We start from the raw sequence: 11,754 nt of genomic DNA on the forward strand, positions 1-11,754 counted from the left end.
CCCCCGCCATATGATGCCTTACCACAGGCCTACAAGCAATAGGGCCAACCGTGAGTCAGAATAAACTTCTCTTTCATCTCAAATAATCATTACAGTAACAGAAAGCTGACTAACACATTAGCCTAAGTCCATAGACCAGCAATAAGCAGAGCAGAATTAGAGGCTCTAAATGATTAGTTTTACTGTCCACACACTTTACCATTAGGGTCTATGGCCTTAAGGTTTTCAGAGGAGTGACCAGAGCAACAGACGTTAATTAAACAAGGAAGAGAAGCATGGGAAGAGACCTTCTGAGGCCTTCTGGGACACTGCAGAACCAGCAGAACCACAAGCAGAGGCATTGCTAAGAATGTTGACTCTTCTCATAGTGAGGCTTCTGGCTGAAGAAAGCTAAATTCTATCCAAAAACCATGCAAACTTGCTGTTGATGAACAACAGGAAGTGCATAGGTAGCGCCTGCGAGCTCAAGTGGAACTGTGACATCTGTCATCCCTGTCCTAGCTGGCAACTGACGTCCAGAAAAAGGCACTGTGTGATGTGGCCACCCTCAGGGTGTTTCTGTACCCTGGGCTTACACAGGCACAAGTCTCATCTATAGCAGATTGCTTTTTCTACCTGTTTGTGTCCCTCCTAAAAATGCTACCACTGGTTATTGATAGAAATGAAGTTCTGATCAAACACACTGACTCTGAGACATTCAAACCTTAAGGAACATCTACGGAGCAACTAACGGTAATGTGCTGTAGCAGCTCAGGGCTCAGCTGGACTGGCTGAACTGGAGCTCCCTGAAACCACAGGCAGTTTAGAAGTCACTCATTAGGGAATGAAAACTGAAACCAAGACAATGGGTAAAGGTATAATTTGGAGGAAGGATGAATAAGTGGGTCAGCAAGGGAAGACATACCCACGATGAAAGGGCAAGAACATAAAGAAAAGTCAGTGGCAGAAGACAAGAACAAACTGAGAAGCAAGGTCCCCAATATCCAGTCATCAAACCTATTCCATTCAGCCACCCAAACCTCTATTAGTGCCATCCCCAGCTCACAGCTCCTTCCTCCTCAGGTCAGCCCTCACCTGTGTGGGTATCACCTCCTTCCAATCTGAGCCCAAGATGCCAGAGAGTAAACTTTCTGTGTTCCATATCTGAGTGTGACACCACTACAAAGTCCAGTGGTCTTGTATCATAAACTCATGAATACTGTGTGATGCCAGAAGAGGCATTAAGACATAGCACATCTTGCCACAGAGTGGAAAGCAATTTTTAATCTATTATAACAAACAAAATTTCAGAGCAATCCATGCTTGCAGTGAGCTACATTCTAAAGTGCCCTTAGCCTTTTCCTGAGCCAACTTGTGTCAATAAGCTGTGCATTCTGGTGGAACACTTTTTAGAGCACTAGCCAAAGCAGGTGAAACATGTGCTTGCACAGGTGGAGGTATGACGCCAAAGAAAGAAAGATAAAAGACATGTACAGAAGAGGAAAATTCCAAAAGCAGCTCAAATCATGCAATTCCCACGCTGCTCCCTCCTGTACTGGAGAATGGATAATGTGGGTTAGAATCCTGTCTGTACCATAACCCAGTTATACAACTCAAGGGCAAATTATTTCATTTCTTCAAGATTCAACCCAGAGCAACAGAAGTCAACTCAAAATCACTGTAGTTATCATTGGCAAAGTACAAGACACTGAGCTGAAAACAATTTAACAAATCCTGGTGGTGAGTCTAACAGTCCATAAGCCCATCAAAGCCTGAAGAAAATGCTTTTCTAATGCAATCATTCTGAAATACACAGAAGAGGAGTACAGGAAAGCCAGGCTTACCAGAACTCCTACTGTTGACCAGGGACAGCAGCTAACAGGTTCCCAGGAGGGGCTCACAGCATACAGAAACCACACAGAACCTTTCCTTGTCTGGGCCCTAAGAACTGCGTATTCTGCAATAGCTCCCTTATGAGAAGGAACTCAGGGAGGGAGGGAGGAACAGCTGAAACAGGTCTGACCTGCAACTGCAGGACCTGTTTCAAGCCCCAGTTGCACCTGCATGGCCCAGGACTGAAGGGAGTCTCCTCCCCTCCTCTCCTCTCACCCCAGTTCCAGCAGAAGCTCCAATACACTCGGCTTGTTGCTCCAAGTAGTCAGCTTCATCTATCACATCCCCTCTTTCCAGAGAAAACTTAGGCTTATTGCCTAGCATCTGTTTCTCAACATGATAAACTGTATAGCAGGGGAAATGCTGTAGCAAGTATAACTTCGGCTTGTTTATCATTCTACCCATGGAATAGGAACAAATTTAAATAATAACAATAAAGGTCAGCGTTTCACCTACTTTATTATACCACAAGCACCTTGAAAGCAAGGGTGCCTCACATATTTTCAAGTCTGAAAATACAATGTCAGACACTCATAAAAGGATAATTACATGCAATAAAATACATTAAGCTAAAGAAAAGAAAAATCTTGTATTATTGTATTTTTGTATTACTGCATTTTCTTCTAAATTCCAATTTCCTTAACAACTCCAAGATGTATCTATCATTATTTTTTTATTCCAAAATAATTAAGCCATTTTGTTATATTCAGTATATAACCAAAGGACCTTTCCATAAAGTGTCATTAATAGTATCAGGCTTAGAAAACAATATCCCAAACAGTGGTGCATGTGGAGTATTAGGAGTTAAACTGGAAAGCGAGAGAAACTGCCTCGGAATCCAGGCCTCACTAGTCTTCACTTGCTTCTTGCCCAAGCACAGGGCTCCTCTAAAGTTCCCTATCTGACTCAAGGAAGCTCTTCCAAGAGGAATGCAACTGTCTTGGAACTGAAAGCTTATTAACAAGGGAAAACGGAATTCATCACAGAAGACTGAAGGCTGTCAGTCACCAGACATCTCTGTCGCAGCCTCCAGGCCTTTCCCCTTCCAGAATCATTCACAAAGTACTGTCGCTTTGAGCCCATCTCCAAAGAGCCATTTACTATCCCATCATTGCTATCTACACCTCACCTGGACCTTCTTGGAGTTTCATGTTTTCAGTGGCTCCTTCATGCACCTAATGAATTTATACCCCTCTTTCCCTTCTGTCAGTCTGTCTACTGTCAGTTCATTTCAGTAAACTTTACACAGGGCAGAAGAGGAAGCATTCCTTCGGCATCTATAACAGTTTCCTTGAGATTTACACCTATACCAGTGCACATTAGCCTGGGGTTTTCAAAGAAAAATGATGTAGAAACAAATCTAATTTGCACATCCTGAAAAGATTTGTTCTATAATTTAATGGACTAACTCATAATGTTGAGATTTGATTTTTTAAAAAGAAAATTTAATCTGCCTTTTCTATAAAAAGTATATCTCTAGATTAATGGGAGAATGTTTCTCCCTACAAAAATATTCTAATAAAGAAAAAGCAGAGATACAATTAAAATATCCCCAATTTTGCAAACTCCTGAGAATATAACAACTGTGGGCAGTGATGATGAGCATTAACAAATATCACAGAAAAAGAGACAACCAACATTACCCTCCTCCAGCTACAGCGCACTCCACCTACGGAGAAGCTCTGAAAAAAATAGAAATCAAGTCAAGATCTGATGACTACTTACACCATTAAATACAGGTGGTAACCTGTTGTCATGCTTTTTATTCAATGACAATGAGGTGATAAGGCAAGTATTTCTTGAGTGGACAGAATGCTCCTATCAATTCTCTTCGTGATTATCTTTATCTTAAAAGAGGAGGCAAGTCAATGACGTATTAGCACATGTATGGACGTGTTTGCTGTGATAAGACACCAAAATGAACAGCTTCATACAGAGCAGGAACTGTCCGGCTCAGAAACATTTTCTTTCCTAGTGACACCATAATAAACTTCCTTTCACTTGGAAAAATTCAACACAGCAGAGCCTAAGAGTAGCAAGTCCCTATTTCTGGTAAGACAACTCTAGGAGCCAGTGGAGAAATGGATCCCATTCAGCAACCTCAGAGGAAACAGATCAATAGGAGGAGCCAGATAGCACGTGTATTCACAAAAGATGCTCTTCTCCAGTGGTGCACAACTCTCTATGGGGCCTCCAAGCCTTGCAGGAGGCATCTACTGCAAACTCTTGTAACAACAGGGTATGAGTTCAGTGGTGGAGCACATGCTTAGCATGCATGGGTCCTACATGCATCTTCAGTTCCATCAAAAGAGACAAAGACATGTTAATGCTGCGAGCTTACCTGTGATTTCACTACACTGATGGTCTCACAAATGATGATAAAAGCAAGGATGTGTGAAACTGCGGGCACCTCAGCACAAATCAAGGAAGTGACACCAACACTCAGGTAGTCGTTACAAATTATGAACGCATGGTAAGTAGGCCAGTTTCATACACCAACCACCCAGAAAAGATAGTACATTTTCAACATTTAAAATCCATCAAGAACCAGGCATGGTCTCACATACCTTTAACTGCAGCTACTCTGGAGGCTGAGGCAGGAGGATCCCAAGTTTGAGGCTAGCCTAGGCAACTTAGCAAGATTGTGTCTCAAAGTAAAATAAAAAGAGCTGGCAATGTAGCTCAGAGATCCTTGAGTTCAATGCAAAACATAAAATAAATTTAAAAAGAGATTAACATCCAGAATATACAGAAGAAAAAAAAAAACCCTCCTTAGAGCAGAAAAATAAGAAAAAAATAAGAAGCCCTAGCAAAAGAGACAAAGAGATAAAAATGCCCAAATCACAAAAGGGGAAACCCATACAACTAATAAGCATATGACAGGATACTCAGCTATGTTAGCTACCAGACATTTGCAAATAAGAGCAATAACAAATCACTGTGTGCTGGACTGCCCCACCTGCTATGTCATATTGGAAAAATTATAACGTTAGAAAATATCAAGTGGCAACAAGAATGTAGGAAGCAACAGCTGGCAAGAGAGTGAACCAGTACTGCCACCCCATAATACTGTCCCAGTACTTCAGGAACCTGTGTGTGCACATGCCCAGAAGAGGTTCTCACAGAGACATGGGGGCAGGCATGGGGACAGGGGTAGCACAGTAAGAGACTTCTTGGAACAAGAATGACAAAGTGCCCTGGACAAATCCTGTACTCAAGTCTTATGAGTGGCCTGGTCTCAGGGAGGGAGGGAAGGCGGGGCCTGGCTGTCCTGCAATCTGTCCCAGTAGGTCTCAGGTCCCACACAGGAGGTGCCCATTTGGGGTTCAGAAGCAATGAACAGGTCTTGGCCATTGTGCAGTTTATGTTGTAGTGAGGGAAACCATGAAAACGTAAACACAACTGGGGGAAAAGATCTCCAAGAAATGCATCAGAGGTCCTGGGATACAAAAATGCCATAGCACTACATTTGAGACTGTTCCCAAGATGACTGCCAGGTACTTCCTGTCACCTAACTCTCAACAGCAGCCTTTAAAACTCCTGTTATAATACACATGGACTAGCCTGGCATGATGGCATGCCTATAATCCTAACACTCAGAAGGCTGAGGCAGGAGGGTCATCAATTCAAGGCCAGCGTGGACTACATAGTGAACCAGGTCTCAAAAAAACAAAAAATGTGGACCATGAGGATTTTTTATTTTTAAACACAACTAGGGTTTGAACTTAGGGCCTTCACACTGAGCTACATCCCCAAACTTTTTTATCTCGCTAAATTACTAAATTGCACAGGCTAAGGCAGAGTTTGTGATCCTCTTGTCTCAGCCTCCCAAAGTGCTGGGATTGCCAATGTGAGCCACCAAGTCCAGCTGAGTCCAACATACTTTAACTGAAGAATTCAACCTTGGGAGTCAGGGAATAAATACCAGTATAACCATTCTACATCTCTAAAACTGTTTATGGAAAATTACTAGAATCCACAAACTTTCCTTTTATTGTTAAATAGCTGAATATTTATACTTGTACACTGTTTTCCCAGCACCGTACTAGATAAAGGTGGATAAATATAAAATGTTCTCTCCTTAAGGATCTTCCTTCAATTTCATAAGATTCAGAATCCTAACTTACCTTATACAGAGTGATTTTTATGATTAAAAGTATTTATTATGAGCTTTTCCCCACATAAGTTCATTTAATTCTAACAACATAACCATATATTATTACCACTTCAGAGATGGAAAACAGAGGTTAGGAAACACCTGAAATCAAAAGTAGCAAGGAAATTCAAATTGAAAGCTTTGGAACTTCAAAGCCTATGTTAATAATTACACCTATATGTCCCCAGAATCTACATGATGGCTTTCAAAGTGTGATCCCTGGGCCACAGGAGCACCACTGCTTTGAAGGTTAGGAGACACGCCAGGACCCCAGACCTACTGAATGACACACTCTAGACAGAGGGCAGCCACCTAAGTCTTTGCAAGCTGTCCAGGGCAAATGAGAAGCACTAGTCTATGTTTTTCACACTAAGCTTAATGTTCAATTTTAAATGATCGCCATTTTGAAAAGCCCAAAATGTAGAGTGTTTATAATATTTTCATGACCATAGATAAATCAAAGACATGTTAATTCATTTCCTCACTGGCCCAAAGCACAGCAACTTTCCTCCCAAGCCTGAGAAAATGTTTAATATGTACCCTGATCATACTGTGTAAAAACAGCACAGTTGATCCTCCCTATGCATGAGCTGCACATCCAGGAATTCAACAAACTGTGGGCTGAAAATATTCGGGCAATGAAAATGGTGTCTCTACTGAACATGTACAGACTTGGTCTGGTCTTTATTCCCTAAACGGCAATGTACATAGCCTTTACCTTGCATTAGGTAGCTTAAGTATTTAAAGTACATAGGAAGGTGCGCATAGTACTACATCCACATGTAAAAACTACATTTTATGTACAGAATTTAAACATCCATCTTTGGGTTTTGGGATCCATGAAGGGTCCAGGAAAAAAAGCCCTGGCTAATGCCCAGGAATGACTGATTGACCTCACTTGAAACTGAGCTAAATTCAAAATATACAAAAGGTATAGAAGTCTACACTGACTCTTCAGAAGTTAATTGAAAGCCATATTTGGAAAGGAAAAAAAATATTCTGAATATGGGCAGTAGGAGCTTGATAAATCTTGGGCTGTAACTCCATAATCCTTTTTATCCTGGGCTCCATTCCAAATTTTTACATCATTTCAACAAACCTGCAGTTGCCAAAAATAGAAATTATAACTTTCAGAAATACTAGGTTCTCAGGATCAAATTGCTTTAAGTACATATATAGAGCATTTTTAATCTCAAGGAAAGCTAATCACCACCCAATTGTATGTCAGAGACTATTACAGTATACAGACTGGCAAAGAAACTAATATGATCCCAGCCCTCTGGCACTCTACAACTACCTCATCCTTCCCTCTTCAAAAATGTGTCATATCCAATTAAACCATGTCCTCAACTCATCTTCAGTTTAAGCAGTACATGTGTATGTGCATTCAAGTTTGCTTATTACTAATTAGACCTTTAAAAAAATAAGTACATTCAAGCACCTACCATAAGCGTAATGCACTGGAAGACTATAGAGTACTCAGCCCAAGTCTGGACCACCAGAGACGGCAAACCTGACTTAAAATGCTCACTGACCTGATGAAGGGTGTTCCAAGGTCAGGTGAGCTCCAGGACACTGACACAGGGCATCTTTTCATCTGCCTGGCCACTTACAGCCAGCACCTTTCGATGCCCACACACACTCAAGGGCTGGCAGCCCTGCCAAGAACCATCTTACTGGAAGGAACAGACCCAGTTTATCTCCCTCCTGCCAAATCGCCACTGAATCCCCTGAGAGCCAGACAGGCTTCCAAGAAAAAAAATTATCATTGCTCATTTCCCCACCCAGAGTTCAGGGCAACTGACATAATTCCCTACACCAACCACTTAAAAAGACCTTTTCATGTAAATTCCCATCTTGCTTTTTTTTTTTTTTTTTCGATACCAGGAATCAAACTCAGGACTTTGCACTTGCCAGGCAGGCACTGTGCCGCTGAACTATATCACCAGCCCCCGTCTTGCATTTTTAAAATCCAGCATTTTTTTCAAAATATCTTTTTTGTTTTGTTTTTTTTGTTTGTTTGTTTGTTTGTTTGTTTGTTTTTCTCCGGTACCGGGAACCGAACTCACAACTTTGCGCTTGCCAGGCAGGCGCTTTTGCCGCTGAGCTAAATCCCCAGCCCCTCTTCAAAATATCTTACAAAATGTAATCACAGGTTCTCTACCAACACTACCATTTCTGTACCTAACACAGGTATTTTTTTTAATCAAAGCCAACAGCTGTTTTCTCATCTCCCTCTGTAACAATCAGGAAAAGCAATCTATGGGTAACAAGGGCAACCAATAGCACCCACCATCAGAAAGAGAATACTCCACTCTCTTCCTTAAGCAAGACAAGCTGATAACAATGTTCTTCTCAAAGGATAGATAGATGTATTAAATGAGCGTTCAAGAAAAAAACTTTCACATGCATGGGAGGGGGGTTTACTTAAGCATCTATTCATTTTTGGCATCAAATAATCTTGCTACACATACCAGTTTACCACTTCTTTTAAAGAATCAGTAATCTAAGAAAGCAAAGAAGACTAGACTCAAATAGCTCAGGCCAAGGTCACATAAGATTTAAACAAAACACAAGCCAACTAAAAGTTCAAGTACACATAAAAAAGAACCAATAAATCTACACTCCAGTATGGATTCCAGAGCCACAGGGAGAAGCAGAAAGCTTTATAGTAGAGGTTATTTATGAAGTTACTGGCAATTGTCTTCACTTTAAGTCGCCCTGTCCTTCCAAATAATCTCATTTAATAAAATTTATGGAAATCAATCATTGCTAAGACAGAAACAGTTGCAATACAGCTGTATCTGTGTCAGTTAAATGTTTATAATGACAATTTTAAAAATTTATGTGAATTCTCCAGTAACAGCACCCAATGCACCATCTAGTGGAAGTCATGGAACATCGTAATTAATTAATCAAAAAAAAAAAAAAACAGAAATCCAGGAAACCAGGAAGGATTGAAGAGGTGGCTCAGGTAAACACACAGGCAAATACAAAGAGCTAAACTCTTTCCAATTTCTCACACAGCAGGAGTGCTGGGCTCATCAGAAGGAAGGACTCATTTTCCTTACAAATTAACACATGATAAGCATTGTGTTATGGAAATTTCTGCTTGAGTGCCAGAAGATTTAAACCAACTGGAGAGTAAGTTAAGGTAAGGTACCTCACTCAAATAAATGCAGCAGTAGGCTGACAGGCCTGGTATGAAGGATGCCTTGTACATTACAGAAGTATGGTATGTCAACACCTCCCTGTAACATGCTACAGCTGTCTTATCCACAAAACAAAGAACTACATACTTCATGACAAGAATAATTCAACAATTCATAAGACATTCCCATGTCACCCCAATAAAACATTTTTTAAAAACTTAAAAATTCTCTAGAGTTCCTAAGCTTTCACATCATTCCAGGTTACTCCCATACACCTAAACATTCTCGCTTCAGCTACTCCAATTAAGAAATTACTGTTATATTTTCAACCCTTCTATCAATTGACAATAAAGATTTCCCTAAAGTCATAAGCCACCATCAAAATGCATCACACTGTTTTGCATTTGCCTTACGCATATTATTTCATTTCAGTTCACAAAACAGTAGAGTACTGAAGTCACTAAGCTAGATGCAAGCATTATAAGGCTCTTTAGTACAGAAAACTTCCCCCACCAAATTTTAAAATAGAGATTCTCACATAGCACTACCAAGTTTTGTTTGTTTTTGTCTGTGTGGAAAATTACCTTCCTGGTGAAATTGAAACTATCTTAGCAACCTAGGAGGAAAAAGAAAAACTAAGAAACAATATTTATTTAAAAATAAACATCTCCATCTTTTACTCCTGTACATGTGATAGAATCAATATGCACAAGCTTGTTTGCTGGTAGGATAGAATGTAAAGTAGAAGGCAAGTTCTGTGATAGAATTCCTCTCAGCTCTAGAGCTTTCGGTTTATATACCCCCCAAATGGGTATACTATGCACAACCTACCTCAGGAGAAGGGGGCAGCATTCTAAACCTGACAGAGTGTTCTAAGCAGTTAATGAGTGGAAACCCTAATTCCATTCCTAAACGGAAATACTGTTTTGTAGAACCCGAGTGTCCCTGGACAGGGAGAATGCTTTTCAAGAGCTATCACTGTGCCGTTCCTGCTAAGACTGTGACCTTCACCATTTCACTTGTGAACAAATTGTATACCGAGCAGGTCAAAGCACAGGTAACAGCAATTCCGGATGCTTTTTAAATAAATCCTCCCAGTCATGTATCGAGTCGCCTGGAACCTGTCTAAAAAGTACAGTATTTATTGCACAAGTGGCAGGTGCAGTCCTTAAACCTCAAGTCCAGAGAATGCTTTAACAGGGGCTTTCTTCTTTTTTTAATTTGAACGCTGTCGTTAAAAATCAGAGAAAAAGCAGCAAGGAATCACACTTCGACTCCCACCCACGGCAGAGTGACAGCACCCAGGTGCCACCCCCACAGCTTCCAGACCCGTACAGACCTTCGCTCCTGGGAACACTCCACCCCCGCACCCCACCCCAGACCGAGGTGAGTCACACTGCTGGGTCTGCTTGTCACTTCAGAAAAAGCCCCCCGGCAAGTTCGCGTGAAAGGCCACGCTCCTGTCGGGCGGAAAACAATACATCGATGGGGACCAGCGTGACCGTGCGCACTGCCCCGCCGAGCGCCCGGCTCTGGACACGACCCGCTGGAGTCGCCTTTCTGGCTGGGCTGGGCTCTCCAGTTCCCGCTCCGATCGACAGCGCCGGCTCCCCAGAGTCCCCCGCAGCCCCGCGGAGCCCCCACCCCGCAGGGTCCCCACCCCATTCTCCGCTCTCCCAGCGCGAGGTGCCTCGCGGGCTCCGGGCCGAGGAGCCTCGAGGCCACGCGAGCCTCCGGAGACCACGGCCCGGCCCGGGCGTCCCGACAGGGGCAGCAGCGCCCGCGCTCCTCGCGTGCCCTATTACCTGCTCCGGGCGCAGCGGGCGCAGCGGGAGGTGCGCCGGTTCCAGCCCTGCAGCCCCGGGCGCGCAGGCAGGCGGCGGCGACCGGGACGCCGCCAAGGACAATCGGGAGCCGGAGGGTTCCGCTGCGCCGCGGCGAGCACAGAACGCACAAGCCCCAGGGAGCCGGGCCCCCACTCCAGCGCCCGCTGGGGAGGATTCGGTCCCGCCCCCCGGTGGGCGGGGATAGAGGCGGGGCGGGGCCTGCTCGACCACCGCCTTATGAGAAACGCCTGCGGATTGGCTGGGAAAGGAGAGGGCGTGCCAAACGTAAAGACTACCTCTTCAATACAACTCTTTCATTGGCCTGGGAGGGAAAACAAAGCAGAATTTGGATTGGTGACACCCTGTGACAGCTCCTCCTACCACTCTGCAATCATCTCAAGCTCCGCCCCCATCCACCGGCTCTCTTGCCTTTCGCTCCGCAGTCCCAGGTGGCTGCGCTTCCGGGGTCCTGACTGGAGAGAGCACAACAGCAGTTTCTTCTGTGGATGCGCCTTCTTATCTCCCCGCAGCACTTTGGTTTTTACATCAACCTAGTGAAAAGATCTGATTTTTAACATCAGGTTGATTTAACACAGGTAAGATTCGGAAGGGCATCGTCCTACGCGAAGAAAAGGCACGAAACCTTGGCGAGGGTGTCGGTGGCACTTCCTTACAGTGCTCCGTGTTAAGTAGGCATTGCTTTCGTAATTAGAAAAAAGGTGTGTAAAAAAAAAACAAAAAAAATGAA

The 11,754-nt window shown here is 43.1% G+C and overlaps 1 protein-coding gene across 2 annotated transcripts in view; it reads right to left on the bottom strand.

Moving 5' to 3' along the window:
* Mpp7 (membrane protein, palmitoylated 7 (MAGUK p55 subfamily member 7)) overlaps positions 1-11,160 on the bottom strand; it is a 221,110-nt gene extending 209,950 nt beyond the window's left edge. Inside the window, exon 1 of one of the 2 annotated variants that reach the window (XM_005398108.2) lies at positions 10,986-11,160. The gene's annotated coding sequence lies outside the window, so the exon portion shown is untranslated. Of the gene's footprint in view, positions 1-1,823; positions 1,844-10,985 lie in introns of those variants that run through there. The other variant, XM_005398109.2, reaches the window with a different exon arrangement.
* Between the last annotated feature and the right edge of the window lie 594 nt (positions 11,161-11,754).

The sequence above is a fragment of the Chinchilla lanigera genome, unplaced genomic scaffold, assembly GCF_000276665.1.
Source record: "Chinchilla lanigera isolate Chin_1 unplaced genomic scaffold, ChiLan1.0 scaffold00061, whole genome shotgun sequence".
In the NCBI taxonomy this organism is placed as follows: Eukaryota; Metazoa; Chordata; class Mammalia; order Rodentia; family Chinchillidae; genus Chinchilla; species Chinchilla lanigera.